The sequence below is a fragment of the Balaenoptera physalus genome, assembly GCF_965194825.1.
Source record: "Balaenoptera physalus genome assembly, chromosome: 2".
Lineage (NCBI taxonomy): Eukaryota > Metazoa > Chordata > Mammalia > Artiodactyla > Balaenopteridae > Balaenoptera > Balaenoptera physalus.
Window position 1 is genome coordinate 114,493,940 of NC_138883.1, and position 16,844 is coordinate 114,510,783.

The 16,844-nt window shown below is 47.6% G+C and overlaps 1 pseudogene across 1 annotated transcript; it reads left to right on the top strand.

Annotated features, from left to right (window-relative positions):
* Positions 1 to 14,811: 14,811 nt before the first annotated feature.
* LOC309654722 (melanoma-associated antigen 1 pseudogene) lies at positions 14,812 to 15,774 on the top strand (annotated as a pseudogene). The gene has a single exon. The product of its transcript is annotated as a melanoma-associated antigen 1 pseudogene (transcript).
* The last annotated feature ends 1,070 nt before the right edge of the window (positions 15,775 to 16,844 follow it).

Here is a 16,844-nt window from a genome sequence, read left to right on the forward strand (position 1 = left end):
AGTGGAAATATTTCCAGATATTTTTGTCTATTTTTTTTAAGGTGAGAGGGGAGGTGTGCTTACACAACGTGTTTCTGTTTTATGGAGAGGGAGGGAGTGAAGAAACAGCCTAAGCCCTAAGCAGCCTCCTTCCCGGAGCCTGTCACGGATGGTAAGGACCCCCTGTCGCCCCGAGTGGTTGCTTGCTGTCACGGCCCACCTGACACACTCGTGCCTTCCCGTTTGCAGCTGGGGACTCCCCACCAAAGCCCACTCGCACCCCATGTCACTGCAGAGAGCTGAGGTCCCCCAGCCCTCAGGTGGTCGACCAGCCACTGGCCCCAGCCCTAGAGACACCAGTCAAAATTCCAGAGGGAGACCCACAGGCAGGATTCCAGAAGGAGAGGCACCAGCAGTCTCCTCTCCAGAGGACAGTGAAGAGTGTTTGCCTGGGAGGGGCAGCAGACACCAGGGCGCTGGAGAAAGACCCATCCCGCGCTCGCACCAGAACCTTCCTCCTCCACCCGTGGCCCTCCCACCCTCCGTCCACTCTCCTCGGGGAACCCACCCACCAGCAATGCTTATTAGACCAGACATGTCAACCCCGGACTGCCCCACACCTCAGGCACTCTGCCCCACCCGTCATCCTCCCAAGGGAAGCAGAGGCCGGGCTGCGGCTTGAGCAATGGCCTCTCCCCGACTGAACCTCATGGGGGACAGGGCAAGGGGCTGGAGGACTCCTGCCCAAGGGGCAGCCAGTGCACAGACAAGGGGTCAAGTCAGGACTGGGGTGGGGGGGATGGCACTCGGACTTGCCCCTCTGGAATCTGAATGGGGACACAGTAGCGAGGATGCCAGGTGAGGCCGGAAGAAAGTCATGAAGACCCAGGGAAAGGAGCATTGATGGCAGAGCCTGGACTAAAATTTACCACTCTGCTTCTGAGGGAGGAGATGAAATTAGCCGTCCCTAGAGATGACTGGGCTGCAGGAGATGGTGATTCCTGGGAGCCGGGAGAGCCTTGTCGCCCTCACCACCATAGTACATGTGGGTATCCTTAAGGTCACTCCACGACTGGGGTCTGTTCCTTGCCCCCGGAAGCGCCAAGCCCTCACTGCTCATCGCCAACCCCCGCCTCCCAGAGGACTCCCCAGGGGCTCCCGCCTTGCAGATCTCCTTCCCACTGACAGCCAGGAGCGCGCACTGGAGCACAGTGGTACAGCAGCAGTCCAAGCAGATGCAACAGTACTGCAATTATGCACCTCGCTCAGAATTCCCCAGTCAGCCATCTGCAGCCATAACCATTCTTGGGATACATTTCAGATCCCGGAATTCTTAGTCCTGTTTGTTTGTGTTGTAGTCAGAGCAATAATGTGTATTCCCAATTCCTTGACAACTAACTTTATTTTTATTGTCTTTGTGTGCCATTGTTGAATTTGCAAAATCTATGTTTAACAGCACTGTTATAATTTTCAACTCCAAGCAATATTTTTGCTTATGTTTCCAGCCTGGCAAACATGTTTTGAAGACCTGTTGGGTGAAAGGCATGATGCTGGATCCTAGGACACAAAGATGATGAAAATAATAAGAACAGTGACTCGTATTGACCATCTACTCACTGAATTCTCCTAATGACCCTATGTATTGGTACTGTTATGATTCCAATTTTTACTAGTTTACCAATGAAGAAACTGAGGTCACGCAGCTCTTAAGTGGTAGAGCTAGGGTTTGAACCTCGGAAATCTGGTTCCAGGAGGCATGCTCATAATCTCTGTTAGAAAAAGAAAATAAAAATCTGTGGAAAGCTTACTGTCTAATAGCAGAAGCAGACCCATAAACAGATAATTTGAATTCTTATGTTAAGCGCTAAGAGAACAGTACATACTGGATGCTTAAAAGCTGTAGCTTTATATAACATGTATTTCCATTAATTCCAACTCTAATTTTTCATGACTTAAACTGATTGTAGATGACATCTGTAATCACAAAGGCTACTAAACATAGAAAGGCCTCTCTCCTGAGCTCTTGCTTTCTTTCTCGATGGGACCCGGCTTCTATGCTAGCTAGAGGAATTGGTAGGAAGTAAATCAGGAAAGCTGAGCACTGTGGGTGTCTATCATCATGTTGAGGATACATGTGTCAGAGCAATCTAATTGATCTCATGTGGTTTTATTTCATATCCCCAGGGAAAGTGTAAGCCCCTTGAGGATAGCATCTGTGAATTTCCATTCGTTAATTCCTTTCTCCATGAAAGAAAACACACACACACACACACACACACACACACACACACACACACACATTATATTGAGCACCTATTAGGTGCCAGGCATGAGCTAGCCATCAGAGTTAGAGAGACAAAGAGGGCTTTACATTCTGAACGAGAAAGATGGCCAAAGAGCTAATGAGTGACATGGTGCAGCCAGGGCTGTATCAGAGGTAAGAAAAAGTGCCAAGAACCCAGAGGAGGGAGCGACCAACTCTGCCCAGTTGGTGGCTACAACCAGTCCGCACAGAGCAGGGCTCCTGTTGCTCTAAGGTTTAAAGGAGAAGAACAATGAAGAGTAGCCCAACTGCCAAGTGGCAATAACATCCAGAGTCCTTAAGCAGGTCTGTTACCACAACTCTGATTAGTGAACACACTTCAGTACAGGCAAGGTTTTACACACGAAGTCTGACTCTCCTCTCTCTAATCCATGCTTTCTACCCCTCTCTCCCTCCTTTATCCTCTCTCCTTCTCAGTGGCTCTTTCTCTGCTTAACTTTCCCTCTCCCCTTCAGTTTACCATCCCTTTCCTCTAATAATCTGCTTAGTGTCTATCTTTCCCCTTACTTTCTTAACTGTGGTTAACTGGACATGATAGGAAACTCAGATTCTGGAAAGAACCAGGAATCTGGCAGGACTGAGCCATGGTACTAACCTGGTTCTATCTGGGTTACATCCTTCTCTATCCCAGGTTCCACCACCTCCTCCTGGAAGCTTTTTCTCACTAATGAAGAAAATGCCTGAGTATTTCACATGTGAATGAGTTGTCACCTTCAAAACTGGCCTTGGGGACTTCCCTGGTGGTCCAGTGGGTAAGACTCCACGCTCCCAGTGCAGGGGGCCTGGGTTCGATCCCTGGTCGGGGAACTAGATCCCACATGCATGCCACAGCTAAGAGTCTGCATGCCGCAACTAAGAAGTCTGCATGCTGCAACTAAAAGATCCCGCATGCTGCAATGAAGATCCCGCGTGCCACAACTAAGACCCAGCACAGCCAAAATAAATAAATAAATATTTGTTAAAAAAACAAAAAACTGGCCTTGACTTTCACCCTCGTTCATAGGGCAGAACCTCATGAGTATTGCTAAGTGTATCCACTCATGTGTTCATTCATCCATCTATCCATTCGCTCGATCAACAGGACATTCTGAATCCCTGTGGTAATTACCAGGGAGGCTGAGATGAATATAGCCCACTAGCAGAGCCAAACACATACAAGCCCAAATGACAATATGCTATCGTATAAATCAGAGTTGAAAGCACTGGCCTGTGGAAATGGAGCCTGCAAAAGGGTACTGAAGAGTGATCAGAGAGGTAGAAGAAGGATCAATAGAGAATGGTGTCGTAAAAACCAACAGAGGAAGGTTTTAGAGCAGGGGAGGTGCCAACGGGTCAAAGGCAGCTGAGTGGTCCAAGAGAACAAGAATGGAAACGCTTCACATGGATCTGACCACAGGAAGTTGCTGGTGACCGTCGTGGTGCAGTTTTGGGGGACAAGGATGGAAACCAGGTGGTGGTGGGTCGGGGAGGGAATGGGCGGTATGGAAATGGAGCACTTCAGTGCACACAGCTCTGCAGAAGTTTGGCTGGATGGATGAAAAAGAGAAATAGGGCAGTAGATGGAAAGAGACAAGCAGGTAGAGAGTCTGGGGATTATTTAGGATGAAAGAAATTTGAGCAATATGGCAGATCTCACTGCCTCCATCTGGGACAGGAAGAAGAGAGTTTATCATTTTCCCTCTTTCCTTCCTTTCAGAGGGTCCCTGGTCCTTCATCAATGCCTGTCACATGGAGGGCCGGCAGGCAGCCTCTGCTATCCCTGATTCTGCTAGGGGAGCTGGAGCCAGCAGAGTCCTGCCCCTTTAAGTCACGGACCCTGTAAATGCCTGGCTGAGTCAATGAGAGCGAGGAGTGTGGGGAGGCCACGGGACAGGGGCCTGGGGACAGATCCCAACATGGGTGTGCAAGTGCACGCATGGGAGGGTGCTGTTTAACAGGGAATCGCCAGATCACAGAACTGAAGTCCACGGCATCGTTGGCTCTAAGGACCCTCTTTTTACATATGAAGAAACTGAAGCCCAGAGAGAGAAAGGGACTTGCCTGAAGTTGTACAGAGAGTTTTGTAGCAGAGCTGGGTCTAGCCCAGGCCCTTGACTGTTGGCTTCTAGCACGGTCCACTCCAACTACCCGAGGCATGACCATGCTCAGCCTTGGGCGGCTGCATTACAGGACTGGCTGTGAAAACACATTTGAATTCAGGATAATTTTCCCGGAGAAGCAGTGTGGCCCAAGGTAGTTAGATGTAACCTTCCAGCCAGCTATGATGGATATAGGCGACACCATCATCACGACCTCAGGGAAGCCCACTCTGAGCCCCGACACGGGTCCCTGTGGTGCACCCCAGAACACCCTGCACACCTGCGTAAGAGGCACGGCCCTCGGCAGTGCTTGTCCTATAGCTGCCACCTGCACTGCACCACACTCCGTGGGGACCTGGATCTGTTTGTCTTGTTCACTGCTTTGCCCCAACACTTAGCCAACGACTGGCCCACAGTGCAGTTCAATTAGTATCTGTTGAAATAATTAATTACGTAATTAATTCTACCCTGTAGAACCAGCTCTCCAGGTGGAAAGGTGTTCAGAATTCTGACCTCGAACCTGAGGGAACCGTCTCTCTCCCAGGCAGCCCCTGTCACAGAAGCAGGCCTCCTCTCCTGCTCTGTTTCCCACGAAGCGGACCCAGGGCCGGGCTCCTCCAGATGCTGGCTGAACAGCAAACACCACATATGCCTCCCTCCTCCCACGTTTGGATGCTGTGCTTCTCTTAATGCTACCCAACCATACCGTCTCTGTTGTAAGCTAACAGCTGACTACCTGCCACCCCACCTCCACTTCCCACCACCCTTGCTGCCAGTTTTGCACATGCACCCAGGATTGCGAAGTTGACTACGGGGCCCCAAATGTAGGCCTCGATGTTATTAAACATTATCTGATTGGATTTGCCCCTTCAATCTCGACTGTCAAGGTGTGCGTGCATGCTACCTTTCCCCTAACGCATTTATTGTCCTTCCCAAATTCAGGGCATCTAAAAATTTGGCAAGCAGTTGTTCTGCCTTCATCAACTTAATTGATTAAAACAGAGACTGATCAGCATTTAAGACAGGGTCCTGTGGCACATCACTAGAGACCCACCCCATCAGGTTGATAATGTTTTGGTATTTTTAATTAATTAATTAATTAATTAATTATTTTTGGCTGTGTTGGGTCTTCTTTTCTGTGTGAGGGCTTTCTCTAGTTGAGGCAAGCGGGGGCCTCTCACTATCGCGGCCTCTCTTGTTGCGGAGCACAGGCTCCAGACACGCAGGCCCAGTAGTTGTGGCTCACGGGCCTAGTTGCTCCGCGGCATGTGGGATCTTCCCAGACCAGGGCTCGAACCCATGTCCCCTGCATTGGCGGGCAGATTCTCAACCACTGTGCCACCAGGGAAGCCCAATGCTTTTTTTAATTGACACTTATTGAACAGTCTCCTTTACCAGTTACAAGTGCATCTAACATACCATCAGCCAGCTCTGAATTTTTTCCTAAACCTTGATCCAATGATTGGAAAGGCAAGATTATATGACCTTTTTGCCATTTTCTCGACTCAGCTTTCTTTATATCTTAATTTCTCTCTAGGCCTCCCCACCTCCTCCTTTTGCCCATTACTGCGGTTTTTATAAGAAAATATACATGGCTTGTAGGTCCACAGTGTAAGTATTTGAGAAACCCTGATCTAGCCAAAATTGCTCTTGTGGGTTTTCTCATGACTGCACAGAACTTAACATAAAATCAATGTGTAATAAATGTTTGTGGAAGAAAAGAAAGATGCTGTGAGTGAGTTTGTCAAATTCCTTGTTGGGAATGAAATCTATGTGTTAGAAGGTTCTTCCGGAATATGGATGTTTTCTTACTCCAGTTTCCCTAGAAAGGAAAACCTGAAAGCAAGCTTGTGTGCTGATGCTTTATTAGGAAGAAGTATAACCCCAGGGCAGTAAGAGTGAGGGCAGAAGAAAAGAAAGTAAAGAAGGAAGCTATACTAGGTTAAATAGAGTCCCCCAAAACTCATGTCCATCCAGAACCTCCAAATGTGACATCATTTGGAAATGGGATCTTAATTAGGTAAGATGAGGTCACACTGGACCACTTAGGGTGGTCCTTACATCCAATGGCTGGTATTCTTATAAGAAGAGAGATACAGAGATACACAGACACGCATAGGAGAAGGCATGTGAAGAGGGAGGCAGAAATCGGAGTGATGTGTCTAAAAGCCATGGAAAGTCAAGTACTGCCAGCAACCACCAGAAGCTTGAAGAGACAAAGAAGGACTCTTTCCTAGAAACAGCAGGGGGAGCCTGGCCTTACGGACACTTTGATTTCAGACTTCTGACCTCCAGAACTGTGAGAGCATAAATTTCTGTTGCTTTAGGCCACCCTGTTTGTGGTCCATAATTATGGCGGCCCTAGGAAAACAATACAGAGGGAAAGTAAGTACAAGGCTGTGTGTTCTGAGATGGGCACACCTCTATACAAAAAGAGGCTGGATGCTAAATTTTATGTTATGTGTATTTTACCACAATTTCAAAAACTGAGGAACAAAAAGAGACCAGATATATCTGAAGAGGCTATTTGGAACCACTGCTCCTTGGAATGGTCTGTCAGCAGGGAAGAAATAAAAGGAATTGACTCGCTATCTCCTTCCTACCTTCTCTTTCTCATTAGTCAGAATTTTCCACCCAAGGTGTTCAATCCTCTGAACCTCCAGACCCTGTCGTCGATGAGCAGCTGCTGGGGGAACCAAACCTATGTCTGTGGTTGGGCTCCTCCACTGCGCCCAGAAAGAGCACTAAGAATCAGAGCCTCTGCTCTGGCCAGGTCGGGCTCCATGGCTCGTGCCGGGGGCACGCAGAGCCTGGTCCTCCAACCCCAGGAGGCTGAGATGGGAGGTGGTGTCAGGAGACAAGACATGAGCGGCACTGAGAGGACCCTCTTGAGCAAGCAGCTCAGGGACCAGAGGGAGGTGAGGCAGGCGAACCTAGAGAGGCTCAGGCGGTGACTTCACAGTGATGTGTCTGTGCATGAGAGTGTAGGAGCTGCTGATTCAGGGTTCCCACCCCAATGCCCGTAGGCATTGATGCACTGATTCGAGAGGTGAGCCCTGTGTACAAGCAGACACATTCTCTGTGACAGGCCAGCCTCTATCAGGTGGACAATCAATTGTTGCCTAGCAGGACATGGACGCAGTGTTGCCAGATCTTCTCATTTTTCACAAGAAGAAAAAAAAAAAAAATCCAGATTTGAAAAATAAAATGACCTCTCTCAACTTTGCAGTGTTGTTAGGTATTGGGAAAATGTGTCTACATGCTATGAGTGTGTGAGAACTAAATTAAGAAACTTAACATTCTCTTGAAGGATATACAGGTGACCTAACCAGATGGAAAAATGTACCATGTGCTCAGACAGGAAAACACGACGTCATAAGGATGTTGAGTCTCTCTGAGTTAATCTATACAAAAAGTCTACTTAATCTAGATAAAAAGTAATCGAGTATTGCTTTTAAAGTAATAACATGTGAATATAAAGTGCATACAAGAAAAGATAAACAAGCAATAATAGGAAAATTCTGAAAAAGGAGAGGAAAGGATGGGGAAGGCTAGCTTTAGCAGATAGGAAAACACAGTATAAAGTTTCAACAGTTAAAACAGCGGTGCTAACACGTGAATAAATAGAGAGAGAGATGGAACCAGAAGGAAAGTCTGGAAATAGACACAAGTACATAAGGGAATTTAAAATATGATAAAGATGAACTGTCAAGATGGAGGCATGGATCACATCAATAAGTGATGGGGATAACTGGGTAGACGTGTAAGAAAAAATAAAGGTAAATCTGTATCTCCACCCCACACAAAATAATTTCCATCTAATCTAATATACCATTTATTTCATTCATTTATATTGTTTATTGTCTGCTTTCCCCCTCTGGAATGTAAGTTCCATGAAGCCAGGTGTTTTTGACAGTTTTGGTCACTACTGTATCCTCTGTGCCCACAACAGTGTCTGACACACTCTCTGTGCTCAATACATATTTGATAAATGAGTTAAATAAGTGAATCAAACATTTAAATGTTAATAACAAAAGCTTTAAAGTAAGAGGAAAAACCACTGGAGTATATTTTCGTAATCTTATAGTGGATAATACTTTTTAAGTACTAAAAGAACTTAAAAACCATAAAACAAAAAAAATGATAAATTTGATCATAGAAAAAAATTTCTTAATGGCAAAAGCCATGAAATTAAAGACAGAAAATGAGTATCTGGTAAAACACACACACACACACACACACACACACACACTTCTATCTCACGTAATAGACAAAGGGAAAAATAACCTAATATACAAAGAGCTCCTTTAGAAAAAACACAACACAAGAGAAAAACTGGCAAAGACTGTGAATAGAAATTCACAGAAAGATGTTTATCCTTACTCATAATATGAAAAATGCAAATTAAAACTCCTATGAGATACCAGTTTTCATCTATCAGATTGGCAAGACTGAACATTTTGCTACTTCACTGAGTTGATGAGGGTGTGAGGTAACAGGCCCTCTCAGAGACTGGCCGTGGGAGTGTAACCTGGCCCAGACCACAGTGACAAGCAATTTAATAACATCTTCAAAATTATAAACGCTCACACCCTTGACCCAGAAATTCTACTTCTAAAAATTTATCCTACAGATACACTCAAACACTTGCAAAACAGGTTGTACAAGTTATTGCAGCATTGTTCGTAGCAGAAAAAAAAAACTGGAAACAACCCAAATGTCTATCAATAGAAGTGTGATTAAATAAATGATGGTCTCTCCATACAGTGTAGTGTGGGCACTAACACACCACATAGCCTGAAAACGACGCGGAAGTTCTATCTGTACCAATATGGAAAGGTCTCCAAAACATATAACTATATTATTCAAAATAATGAACACAATGAACACAATTAAATGTGAACAAACGAGAGTTAGGTCTGGTCTGAGAGCTGCCAGTTTTCAATCCATGTAGAAATGGTATTTCATTACATGATCAACGTGACAAATTATATCAGTGAGACAAGTATAGACTACCGAATAAATGGTCTTGGAAAAACAGAGTAGCCACTGGGGAAAAAAGTAAAGTTAGGTTTCTTATTTCACACCATGCCCCACAAAAAAATTCCTATGGGTTAAAGAACTAAACATAATAAATGAAACAATAAGAGTATTAGAAGAAAATATCATCTTGGGGAAAGAATATATCTTTGAAAGATTCAGGACTCAACGGCAACTGATAAATTTGACCACATAAAAGTGTCATAAAAATGATGGAGGAGAACATAAAGCCAAAAGACAAGAGACAGACTAGGAGAAAATAGTTGCCACATGAATAAGAGACAAAGAAATAATAACCCCCTTATATATAAATTGTGTGTATAGATCAATAAGAAAATAGACAATCTAGTAGAAAAATGAGCAAAGAATGTGAAAGGGACACTCACAGAAAAAGAAATGCCAATAAGTCATGAGAAGATGCTCATGCCTGCAAGTAGTTAGAAAAATGCAAATTAAAGCAGTAATGGGATATTGCTTATCACCTATCAGATGTGGCAAAAACTGGGGGGAGGGAGGAGGAACATATTTGGTGTTGGAGGGAGACTGAAGAAATGGTCTCATGTGTTGCTGGCAGGTATATAATTAGAATATCATTGTTGGAGAGCAACGTGGCATAATCTATCATATTTTTAAATGTGCATACACTTCAAGCAAGAAATTTCTGAGTAGCCATCCTAAAGAAATACTTGCACCTATACACAAAGCAATATATGTAAGATAATCATTACTGTATTGCCGTAACAAGAAAAAAAGAACCAAACGAAATGTTTATCCACAGAGAGTGGTCAAACTGATACATACGTATTATAGAATGCTTCACAAAAGATCTAGTTTTTAATGGAACAGATCTGTAACTGAACAGGACCCTATGGGGCGCCTTCCCGGGACAGGACACCCCACCACCGCCTGCCTCTTGTCTGTAGAAAAACTTTAGCCTCCTAGGCCTTCCCCGAGTTCCAAAGAATAAATTTAATCAGAGAAATGAGAATATGCAGAAACAAAGGAAACCTGGCAAGCAAGACAAAATAACAGTAGTTTACCCATTAAACGAAGTCAAGGACCCTTAAGTTCCTCCTCAAGAGCTATAGATAATATTTTGAACCATATCCTTTGAGCTGTTTTGCAGAGACTGAAACTCCCAGCAGGTGGAAGAAGTTAACTGTATGCTGCCCACAAGCATGTAGACCCCAGACCGGTTGGAACTAGAAGGTTGATGATGTTGACTCCCAGTTACCTCACCAACAACCAATCAGAAGAATGTCCATGAGCTAATCACACACCCTGTAACCCTCTCCTCAGCACATAGCCCCTTCCTCTTCCTTATATAATCCCTCAGCAAAAAACCTGGGAAGTGAGGAGTTGGTTCTTTGGGACATGAGTCCACCTTCTGCCCAGGGCTGCTAGCTTCTTCAATACAGCTGTCTTTCCTTTTTCCCCAATACTTGTCTCTCAGTATTGGATTCTTGAGCAACAAGCAGCTGAACCTGAGTTCGATAACAGATCTATGTGAAAAAAAAAAATGAAGGTATCTACAAAGACATATTGTTAAGCCAAAAAAAAAAAAAAAAAAGCAGACCGTAGAAGAATACATATACTATTTTGCAAACAGAACAAACCATGTATTTTTATATTAGCACATGTGTATATAAATGCTTATAAAATAGCCTGGAAGAACACAAACTCCTAACAGCAGGCACTTCTGGAGAGAGGAATAGGATGAGGGAGGGTGAAGGCAAACTACTGCTTTTTCTGTATCCCTCTCCAATCTGTCAAGCATTTGTGACATGCTATGTATAAATGTGCATTCATTGATTCGCCCAAATATATGCATATATTCATATACGCATATTAAACATTACAACAGAACATTTATTGAGGACTTTCCCTGTGCCTAGCACTGTGCTAAACACTTTACTTACATTATCTCGTTTAATCCTCATGACAATGTTATGATTTACGTACTGTTATTATCCCCATTTACAGATGAGAAAGCTGAGGCTGTGACAGGTTAAATCAATGGCCTGAAGTCACACAGATAGGAAGTGGCAGAGCTGGAATTCAAATTCAAGGGTGTCTGATTTCAGAGGACACATCCTCAGTCTTGCCCTTCTAAGAACACATTTAGGTAACACATTTAGGTAGTGACATCTGGAGTCCAACCTCTTCCAGCTCTGTGGCTCTGCAAGGTCCTTGGGTCAGCTAGACATGCCAGGAGAGGGAGCCAGGAGTGCTGGGGGAGGTGGCTCTCCCCAGCTGGCGGGTCCCTGGAGGGGCAGTTCTAGCTGGTTAGCCTGGGGACTCCGTGCTGCCTGTCTTCCAGCTGATGCTGAGGGCTTGGGCTCACGTACAGACGCACAGCTTTAGAGCAGAGCCCACGGGGCCCTCACCGCAGGCCTGATCGCCTCCGAGTGTAGATGGGGAAACTGAGGCTCAGAGCAGGAAGGGGCTCACTCCATTGCATGTGGAGGCAGGGCTGGAATCGGGATGGGATCCCAGCTGGTCTCACCCTCTCCCCCAAAGGCTGCCAAACCCTGTTGCAATTTCTTTCCCCATTAAGTGGAAGTGGAGCACTTCCACAGTGGTGGGTGGTGAGGACCAAACAGGACACGGCACAACTTCTTCTAATTTCTTCCTAAATCAGCCATGTCCAAGGGCGGCTTTTGTAACCCAAAGCCACCTTGGAATAAACAGGCTCATTTATTCCAGAAGAAATATCCACAAATACTCTGGTGTCTTAACAAGTGGCAGGAGATGGGCAAGGACTGAGCTGGCCCTCTGAGAGCCATGGGGGCTGGCGCGGCAGCGGGGTGGTCACACTCGGGCATCTCATCCCTCTCTCTCTCTCTCTCTCTGTCTCTCTATCTCTGGTCTTAAATCATCTAACTGCTCCTGCTTTGGGCAGAACAATTACAGCCATTTGACCTGAATCGATCTTTAGGCCACAGGGACCTCCTTCTGGGTTCATCAAAAAGGCCACCATTGTCCCTGGCAGGAGCATCTGACTCACCTCTGGGGACTAAAGTGATGGCACCAGGCTCACTGGATCTGGAGACTTTGTTCTCAGACGGGATTAAAGAACTGTCCCCTAAAATCCAACCACCCTGCCCTGCTGGGCTGCCCTCCTATCTCCTTCCTTTTGGGTCTCTTTGCCCCTGTTTCTCTCTGTCCCCCATTTCTTCCTCGGTCTCTCTCTCTCTCTCTCTCTCACCCCTTCTCTCTCTCATCATGTCTCCATGTCATTGTCTGGACCTCTCTGTGTCACCATAATAATTTATCTCAGTCTCTGATTGACTTCCCCCCTCCAACTTCCCCCTTAGTCATTGAAGACTCAAGTAACTTGCTGATTGCCAATTACCTTCCCTGCTGTTTCCCTCTCATCTTCCTTCCTTGTCTTTCCCCTCTTCTTTCCTCCCTCCTTTTCTCTCTGCTCCCCCCGCCACCCAGCCAACTGGGTGCTACAGGAGCCGGGCAGCCTGTGACCTGCGGGTGAGAGCCATCCCAGCTCTGGGGAGGGGCGTGTGGCTTGGGACCTGGTCATGAGGCGGCGCTGCCTCTACGCGTGATCCCGGGGCTCACTACGGCTGTGAGCTCTGTCACGTTCCCCGCGGCATTTGTCAGTCAGAGCCAACATGACAGGCCATGGTACAAGTTGTCACACGTCCCTTTCAGACGCATTGCCAGGGCTTATTTCAAACCTCCGAGCCCAGTGCTAGGATGGCAGGGTTGACGGTGCAAAGGAGCACAGGATGAGGCTAAGGAGAGCGGTACCTCCCCCAGCCCAGGCAGTCTCATGGTGTGCCTTGGGGAGCTCGTGGGGCACCATGCACCCTGGTACTCTCTGAGGTGAGGCCACGTCGGCTTCTAGGCAGTGAGGAGAAGCCCAAGTCCCGTTGAGGCCTGGCTGGCTGCAAGAGGAGTGTCCACTCTGGACTCAAGCTGAGACCTGGGACCCAGGCCGAAACAAGCGCCAGTCTCCCTGGCTGTGATATCTGACCAGACAGGCTGCCCCAACCAAAGCCCAGGCCCGGCTACCATTAGACTGGCAGGCAGCTGTAGCCCGGGGCAGGTCGGGGAGCCGTCTGCTGGGTCAGTCTGCAGGGGCACAGGCGCCTTCCCTGCCTGCAGGCCACCTCTTCCCCGCTACCACCTAAAGACTGCTCTCCCAGAGAACCCTGGGGAGGCTGCCCTGGGCACCAAGGGCTTGGCCAGGAAACACTGCTTGAGAAAAAACACTGCACTGGGGGCAGGAGACCGGAGTTCTGCCCAGCTCACTGTGAGAACACAGGCAGATCACTACCTCACCTGAGCCTCAGGGTTTCATTTATAAATCTAAAGATCCACTCACAGGGAAATGATTGAGGAAATGAAGATACATACACACAGTGGAAAGGACTGTCATCGTGGTCATTGTTGCCAGATGCCCATTGCCCTTTCTTTTGGTCTTAGCAGGGCCCACAAACGTGCACCTCTAAACTACATTTCCCAGCCTCCCTTGCAGCCAAGGACAAAAGCTCAAGACAGAAATAGCCAGTGATGGGTGCATTTTCTGGATCACACACTTAAAGGGGAACTGCTTGTCCTCCATTTCCTCTTTCCTCTTCCCAGGGTCTAGGCTCCCCTTTTCAAGGGTGGTGAGCTAGCTTCTGCCACGCAGATGGGGACAACGTATTGGAGGCAACAAGACAGGAGCAGCCTGGGTGCCTGGAAGAGGGGATGGAGCTGAGCTGCCCACCCCTGGATCACCACCTGCTCTCACATGAAAACCATACCTCCTGCCTTGTTTAAACCTCCGCTATGTGGTCTTGTTAAAGCAGCCAAACCAATATCCAAATGAGTGTTCATGCCATGGAGTACTCTGGGAACATTAAAAAGGACAAAGTAGCTCTATAAATATTTCTATGAAATGATCTCCAGGATATACTGTTGGATGAAAAATGCAAGTTGCCAAAAAAACACATAGAGGCTGACTCCATTTAGGCTACAGCAGGTGCAAACCTCCTGTGTACCCAGAGAAACACGTAGATTTCTGTATGTCCACATTCATACATGGAAAAGCACAGGAAAAGACCTGAAAGGATACATGCTAACTGACAACAGAGCAACTTTTCTCTGCAGAGCGCTCCAGGATCAGGTCCTAGGGGGTCAAGTGAGAATTGTGATTGTTTCTCAAACCACTCATAATGAGACGAACTTCTCAGCTCCCTTTCAGCCGTGATATCTTATGATTTTAAGCACACAGAATATAGACTTGACACTGCCACCCTCCACCACCCCTCACTCTTAAGAAGTTCCCAGGGAGAGCATCCCAGGTCCTGCGAGGTGTCAAGGGGCTCCAGGAACTGGGAGGCGAAGGCCCAGGTCTGAGGCACGTGTCCTCAGGCCACAGAGCAGAGGAGGCCCAGGCAGTGCCAGGAGTCAAGGTTGGCAGGAGACAGGCTGCCCAGGAGGAGCGCCCCTGTGAGGCCCGAGGGCACCCCTCCAGATGAGCCCTGCCCGTGGTCCGTATCTGTCACCCCTGCCCAGACTCCCGTCTGCGGCCCGACCCCAATCATCAGGCCCCTGGTCGAGATGAGCGAGCTGCGCCAGCCTGAGGCAGACCTTCAGGCCCCAGTCCAGGCCCAGGGCCCGGTGGAGGCGCAGCTGTTCGGGGCTGCGGGGGAGGAGGCCGCATCCCCCTCGTCCTCCTCCTCCCCCGTCGCCCCCTCCTTCTCCGCCTATGCCGAGTCTTTGCCCCAGGAGGCACTTACTGTGCTGAAGTCTGACCTGGTGGCGTTCCTGCTCCTCAAGTATCGCACCAAGGAGCCGATCTCCAAGGCGGAGATGCTGAATATGGTCCTCCGTGACCATCGGGACCACTTCCCCGTGGTCTTCAGCCGAGCCTCCAAGTGCATGCAGCTGGTGTTTGGCGTGGACGTGAAGGAGGTGGACCCCCGCGAGTGCACCTACGTCCTGGTCCCCACCCTGGGCCTCACCTGTGATGCAGTGCTGAGCGATGGGCAGAGCATGCCCAAGGCCGGCCTCCTGGTGCTGATTCTGTGCCAGATCGCCCTGTACGGTGACCACGCCCCTGAGGAGGAGGTCTGGGAATTGCTCAGCATCATGGAGGTGTATGCAGGGAAGCAGCACTGCATCTATGGAGAGCCCAGGGAGCTCCTCACCAAAGTGTGGGTGCAGGAGGGCTACCTGGAGTACTGGCAGGTGCCCCACTGCGACCCCGCCCGCTACGAGTTCCTGTGGGGTCCCTGGGCCTACGTGGAGACCAGCAAGTGGCAGGTCCTGGAGCATCTGCTCAGTGTCAATACCTTGGGTCCCACGTCTGCAGAGGGTGTGAGCGATGAGGAAGAGGGGGCCTGAGCCAGAGCAGCAGCCGGGGGCCTGAGCCAGAGCAGCCGCCAGGCTCCTTCCAGGCCCAAGTTCACTGGTAGGAAGTGAGGTTGGTCCTTCACCCTGAGTTTGAAGAGAGAGCGGTCGAGTTTCCAAGTAGTGAGGGCCCCTGCGAGTGGGGGGAACATGGTGTGTAGCATCTTTGGGTTCCTGTTGTGTATGATGACATGGAATATCATCTGTTTTCTTTAGGAATTTTTCAAATGTTATTCGTTTTAATGGAAGACTAAACAAGCTTCAGTGTCTTAAAAAAAAAAAAAAAAAAAAAAAAAAAGAAGTTCCCAGGACATCTTGTTTAACTAAATTGATCTCCACCGCATCCCACCCACGCCTGCCTCTCCCCCAGCCAATGTTCCAGGTCTTTCTTCCTCCACTCCCTCTATTAAATTTCACCTTCCCTTTATCCACTTTCCTCTGTGTTGATCGTGAGCTTGGGAAGTATGTGATAGGCTAATCCCTGTTATGGGCTTTAATGCCTGATGTCTCAGCTGACGGCGTTTACCTGCCCCTGTCGCATCTCCTCAGTATACCCAGGCCCAGGTGTAGAAGCGGCATACAGCAGGTATACAATAAATATTCAAGGAAACAGAGATGAGGCTTGAAGACATTAGGCTAAGTGCAATAGGCCAGACACAAAAGGACACCATCTATTGTACGATTCCACTTATATGAGGTACCTGGAATAGCCTAAAATTGAGAGATAGAAAATAGAACAACGGTGGCCAGAGCCTGGGGGAATAGGGAAAGGGGGAGTCAGGGTTTAATGTATATAATTTCAGTTTGGGAAGACAGAAACATTCTGGAGATGGATGGTGGTGATGGGTGCACAACAATGTGAGTGTACTTAATGCCACTGAACTGTACACTTAAAAATGGTTAAAGTGGTAATTCTTAGGTATATTTTTATCTCAATAAAAAAAAATCAGTCAAAAAAAAAAAGAATACAAAGGGGGAGGGAAGGAGGGAGCAGCAAGCCTGTGATGGATGGTGCTCTGAGGATGGAGAGGGCTTCCTAGTGCCCTTTGGAAAATACCCAAAGC